Here is a 5,354-nt window from a genome sequence, read left to right on the forward strand (position 1 = left end):
GCCAATATCCTGCAGTGTCAAAAATAAAGAACATTAAGTTGTTCCACAGTTCATCTTGTTTAACACAATAAAACCACAGATCAGGACAAAGATGCTTACCAAATGATCCCTTTTGCTATGGGAGTCTTAATTTAAATAGTAAAATGTATCTAAACACTCAAAGAAGCAGCTTTCAGATTGAACCAGGATGAATCAAATCCAATACCTCCTATCCAAATGGGTTTCCTCTTTAAAGCTAAAAAAAGCAAAACAAAGTAAACCGAAACAGAATATTATTTCCTTTTCATAACTCTTTAAAGCTCTATCCTTTAGAATAACACATTCACTAGAGATGCCAAAATATCAATGTGTGATAATATCCCTGTTGCATTTCCTGTCGCTGTAATAAAACACCCTGACAAAAAGCAACTCAGGGGAAGAAAAGGATTTATTTTAATGATCAACTGCAGATTACAGTCCACCATGAGACAAGGTCTTGAGAGGCTTCGGAGGGATGGATGATCTAGGTGAAGAGAATAATTGTGAATATGTTTGATGCTTTCAAGAGGAAAGGTGATTTCTGCATGGCTGAAAGACTGAGCTTGGAAAGACAGACTGAGGAAAAATACACACAACAGTTGTTCATTGTGTATAGATTCAATAAAGGTCTGAAAATTACTCACAGGCAAGTTAGCATGTCGAAAATATCATGTTCTTAATGAGACTGATGAAATGAAGCATTGTAGAAAGCCAGAAAAAGTCAAAGCTCCAAGTATTAACCAGCCAGAGAGACTTGGCTGTCCTTTGTCTTTCAAAAATATGAAGCATAGAGCGCTTTATTTCAACTCTTTTTCACACACATACATATACATATATGCAGATAGATATAGATGGATGGATGGATGGATGGATGGATGGATGGATGGATGGATGTCAAATGGTCTTGGCCATTCTGTTCTCATTACCTCCAAGCCTTAGACAACACTATGTCCTTCCTCTGTCACATCATATTGCTGGCAGCTGGGATAGATAGCTTAATTATGGATGCCTGGAAATGCCATAGCCAACTCTTGGGCTGAGAATTCTGAAGCCATTCAGCTAAGGGTGGGAGGAAGGAATAAAGAACCGCTTGGGTTAAAAAGCATCCCTGTAGCCTGCATGCTGTGAAACCATGAGGGCATACTGCTCCTGTCTGTGACTGCTAAGATGATAATTAATAGGGAGCCAGAGGGTGATTACAGTGTCTGAGAATTGATTACTGAAGGACTAAGGATTCAGTGCAGTGCATTGGTTCAGAGCCCAGATTTCAGTCAGGTGACCGGAGGTTCCAATCATAGAGATTTGCATTTTTATTAACAGGCAAGCAATCTTAAAGCCATTATCTCTCTTAGAATTTTCTTTGTAATGGACTTCAATAACGTTGCATTTTCTATCCAAAGTGACCAACCCTGTTTTTTCACATGTACCTGTCAAAACATCCTTAAACCTAAAATCACTTTCTAATACCATTTCCTCTTCATTTCTTCAGTTTACTAAAAACAGCATTCTATGGTGATTTTCCCATATATAAAGCAACTACAGTGATCTCTTTTGTCTAGCCCTTTGTTCTATTGTTGTGGTAATTCTTTCCCACACAAACAAAGTAGAAATAAATCTAGATCTCTCCCATCTAGAAAATGCTTCTTAGCAAAGTTCTTAGTTTCCTTATGAAAAAAATTCCATCCCAATGAATCCACCAAACACAAGGAGTTTTACTTGCATTTTGAACACCACCAGGAGCTATCCTCTCCCTGTATTTTTATGCTGGAGGGATAAAGAAGAGAGTCTGCCACTGATTTAATTGCTTAGTCTCTGGCAGATACTTTTTCTGAGACCTCACAATGTGATGCAGATTATTCAATAGAAAGGATAAACGCCTTGGGATGGTTCTCTGTTATCATTTTTTAAGCAAATTGAGTGAAAATAAGAGAAATAATAAAAGTACACTAGATTTTGCCTGTGTGAAACAGTAGTATTAACAGGAAAGCACCATCTTGGGTCTCTCTGCCTTCTGCACTCATTTTAACTATCTCAAAGTTCTAATACTATCTGGTATTTGTTTTGCACCCTTGAAGAACTTATCTGGTGTGAGTGTTAATAACTATCAAAAAATATTATGGCCAGGCGGTGGTGGCCACGCCTTTAGTTCCAGTACTTGGGAGGCAGAGACAGGCAGATTTCTGAGTTTGAGGCCAGCCTGGTCTACAAAGTGAGTTCCAGGACAGCCAGGGCTACACAGAGAAACCCTGTCTCGAAAAAAAAAAAACAAACAAAAACAAACAAACATAAAATATCACTATAAATAAAGCTCTGTCCTCCTGTGGAAACACTCCTCCTTCCAGGAGATTCCAAAGACTCAGGTAGTAAGACTTGACCATGGTTGTGACTGTATAAGAACAGTAACCACCACAGGGGGAAAGAGGCTCTGGCTAAATGAAGCAGCCAGCAGTTGCTGAGAGAGCTCAAGAATTCAGCATTTGTGAGTTTTCTCTGCATGCTGTGCTCAGCTTCTCAGTGATAGCGCCATCTTAGAATCACGCATGCTCCTTAGAGTCTTCCATGGTCTTGCAAGTAAAGTAACCCTAATAATAAAGTTACCAGTTCACTAAGGTAGAGTGGAAGCAAATTCTCTCTCTCTGCTCTCTCTCTCTCTCTCTCTCTCTCTCTCTCTCTCTCTCTCTCTCTCTCTCTCTCTCTCGTGTTTTTATTTCTTTATATAGTTGGTCTGTTAGCAGTACCCTAGCTGGTGCTGAATAGACACTTGTTCATGTCTCCCTGAGAAATGCCACCCTACAGGCAAGAAAATAGAAGCAGAGGTGTCTGAGGAATAGATAACTCTGAAGCCAGGATTGTCAGGAACAGTGAACACTCCATGGGGTCAAAGTTCCAGAAGGGCCAAAGAAGTCAAAAATACTCAATTCTCAATACTGTTTGTAGTTTGAAGGTAGCTGGGCAGTGGTGGCACATGCCTTTAATCCTAGCACTTGGGAGGCAGAGGCAGGTGGATCTCTGGTCTACAGAATGTGTTCCAGGACAGCCAAGGTTACAAAAAGAAACCTAGTCTTAAAAACAAAAAAAGTTCAAAGATAAGAGAAAGCTTGGGGACACTTGTTCCTGGAGGAGGAGTGTTTGCAGGCAGAACTGATTGGCTGAAATTCAATGAAAGTTATGAGCAACTCACAGACTCACAGATTAATCTACAGTAAATCATTCAAATTCTTCTTTATCTCTAGTTACCAACTTCACAATAATTAATAATAATAATAATAATAACAACAGCCACAACAATGCATTATACTCTTGACATGACATTTCTTTTAGTCTTTGCCCTTTACTCTGTCCCTGAAAAACAGTGCCCCTTTAGATTTTTCATTCATTCATTCATTCATTCATCCATCCATCCATCCATCCATCCATCCATCCATCCATCCATCCACTGCTTACCTTCTCACATTTTACAAGTTCTTCTGTGATGTAATTCTTATATTGGAAGGATTGTGGGCCGGTGGGCCATGAGAGGAAGCTTGGTAAAGTCGAACTAAAGACTAGAAGCTTCGGAGACCCCGAAGTGATGGTAGGAACTTTGCCTGCTCCTGGCACCAGATGCCTGTCATATAGCCACAGCCTCCCATAGAGAGATTTGTGGCCACCAGTCACATAAAGGCAGTGTCCCAAGCCCTTCCACATGTAGATGAGGCATCCCTAACATCTCAGACCAAGACAAAAGAAAAAGAGATGTGACCAAAGTCACATAGACCCAAAACAGAGTTCTCCATACTAATGAGGTACCTAGATGTTCAGAGGACTTAGCCAAAAAGGTTCCCTTGCTGAACACTCCTCCCTGCAAAAGGCCCACCCTAAGAAGGGGGCGTTATGGTTTTACTCACCCACTTTCTGCCACGACCAAAAATGCTTAGAACCATTGACTGTCTCTTTTCACCAAGATCCACCGTGGGGAGCCATGAAGGCCTTCGCCTACAGAGCTGCAGCAGCCTAATCTCTTGTAGAAGGCCTCTCTGCAGTTCCAGCCACAATCTCTAATAGCCTGCATCCACCATTCCAAGGACTATCATCTCAAATGGGACAAGCTGGTGCTCACCTTCAAACACATCTCCTGCTTCAGGCTAGATACTGTCCCCAGCTTGCAACCCTCACAACTCCATTCTCTGCCCTTCTGAGACTCCCAACAGTGCCTATCCAAGAGTCTGAGAACCTGAGGCCTCATTGCAAACCCAGGGACCCCCAATACAGCTTGGCTTTTCCCATGTCTCAGACTGTGCTTTCCTACCCCAGTGCCTTCCCTAAGGCCCAGCATCTGCCCCATCCCTTAAGGCCCAGCACCCTGCCCGCCACCATGAGGTAAGTGGAGAAATCAAAGGCCTGTGTTCCCAGTGTCAAGCAGATACAGGCCTTTGGCCCACAAAGGAAGATACTTAACTCTCGAATACTGGGTGCTTCCCAGGGCTACTATTCCTTTCCCAAAGCCTCCCTTCTCTGACAGCATGGATTTCAAGTTCTCCTTGTATTTTTGACCATGTCAATGCTGGGATTTCAGTTAGTGTGTGGGCTTTGACTCATCTCTTCTAATACTCCCTGAGTTAAAATCATCTCACCTTCATATAGTTTCAAGTAGTAGAAGAACTCTGGAACTCTGGTACATTACTGCATATGCTGATGTGAGTGACAAAACACCTGTGAATGGTGCAAGTTAACATGGCTTTTTGTAGTGCCATCTCAAGAAACACTATCATCGACTAGTCCAGTGGCCTTAAAAATATCCATGACCTTTGCCCCCTTGTCACTTACACAAGGTAATAATGGCTTTAATACCTAAATATTTCTTGTTTCTACTTTCTGCTCACATGTAACTCTATTCTTCAACATCGGTTTATCTTCTAGAATGATTCAAGAGATGTCTATAATGAATGCATTGATTAACTGTGTCCTCAAAACCTTGGCTGCTTCCCAGTGTGCTGATAGAGGGCAGGCCAGGCCAGGTAACTGGCTTTCTGGATACTTAACCACTGTTTCTTGCAAGTGAGCACCCTTCTCTCTTTGTGGAGGTTAAAATAAGATTTTACTTGGGAAGGAAATGTGGGATTTTTTTTTTTTTTTTTTTTTTTGCTATTTAATGTGCCTAAATCACTCTTCTACATCTAATCCATTTTCCATGCTACAAGTATTATGCTAATGTGCAGATTTAATCTCATTATTTCTGTGATAAATTACCTTGGTATTAGCTATGGCTTATTCTGGAAACCAGAACCAGAAGTGATAAGGAGTGAGAGATTTGTTATACGCATTAAAACTTCTACTAGTAGAGGTTGGTTGAGAAG

This window comes from Mus musculus, chromosome 2 (genome assembly GCF_000001635.26).
Source record: "Mus musculus strain C57BL/6J chromosome 2, GRCm38.p6 C57BL/6J".
Classification (NCBI taxonomy): domain Eukaryota; kingdom Metazoa; phylum Chordata; class Mammalia; order Rodentia; family Muridae; genus Mus; species Mus musculus.